We start from the raw sequence: 633 nt of genomic DNA, 5'->3' as shown, positions 1-633 counted from the left end.
GCAAAAATTGCTTAATGTTACTAACAAATTAAATTACATTACTAAAGTTCCCATTTAGGAAAATTCAACTTCCACAAATTGGTCCACACGTTTTAAAATAAAAATATTAATAATTATCAAAACGCAAATAACATAAGCATTGAGCGTTAATTAAAATAGAATAAATCTGAATAAAGGAGATATGAAAACTTATATAATAAATGTACAAAATAACTTCAGTTTTAAAGAGGTAATCAAATCACTCAAAAACTGGAATATTAAATTTTAAAAAATAAGTATTGATATTAATTTTGTATTTGAAATACCCACAAAAATTCCAACAAATACCCACATAGTTAAGGAAAAACTCAACCCCCACAAATTAGGGAATTCTCAAAATATATGAAGATTGTACCAAAATTTATTTAATTTTAAATTCATAAGATATGTACTCACAGTCATCTTGATAGTCATTGTAAATATAATAAAACCATCGAAAGCCTCAAAAGAAAAAAATGCCTCAAAAATTTAGGGTTTGAAAGCCTTACACCAAAACTCAAAATTAATGCCACTTATAGTGATATAATTTATTATTTCATTTCAGTTTTCTCAGGAGGATTCCACAATGTACACTTCATGGCAATTAACTCAATG

The sequence above is a fragment of the Prunus dulcis genome, chromosome 4, assembly GCF_902201215.1.
Source record: "Prunus dulcis chromosome 4, ALMONDv2, whole genome shotgun sequence".
Classification (NCBI taxonomy): Eukaryota; Viridiplantae; Streptophyta; class Magnoliopsida; order Rosales; family Rosaceae; genus Prunus; species Prunus dulcis.
The sequence above is the reverse complement of the archived record's forward strand: the minus strand, read 5'-3'. Positions refer to the sequence as shown.